Raw genomic sequence first — 424 nt, forward strand, 5'->3', positions numbered from 1 at the left:
TCCCCTTTAGGAACATTTCCTGTATATGTAATCCACCTGGAGAAACTGAAAATAGAAACTGAAAACACTACCTCTAAATTGCAGAGTGTAAGTAAAAGTAAGCTTAGGGTCGGTCTTATGACGATCATAAAACATATAATAACATATGTGCTGTGGTAAATATAAAAAGCTGACAGAAAGTGAAACTATGCAACTCTAATTTGTACCTCCATTTTTTAAGTCAATAAGTAAGAACAATGATATTCCATGTATAAAAAAAATAAATGGAACATGGATGAAGGAACCACAGCTTATGGCAGCCTCTGGCATATTTTTGTATGTGTGTGTCTCTGTGTATGGTCTGCTTCTCTTTAGAATGGATGGTATAGAGTGTGGATGGAGGTGTAGAGAATAGGGGAGCATCTATGAATCAACTTTGTACTTA

The sequence above is a fragment of the Aethalodelphis obliquidens genome, unplaced genomic scaffold, assembly GCF_003676395.1.
Source record: "Aethalodelphis obliquidens isolate GAN/ISIS:26980383/991018 unplaced genomic scaffold, ASM367639v1 scaffold29, whole genome shotgun sequence".
NCBI classification, from domain to species: Eukaryota; Metazoa; Chordata; class Mammalia; order Artiodactyla; family Delphinidae; genus Aethalodelphis; species Aethalodelphis obliquidens.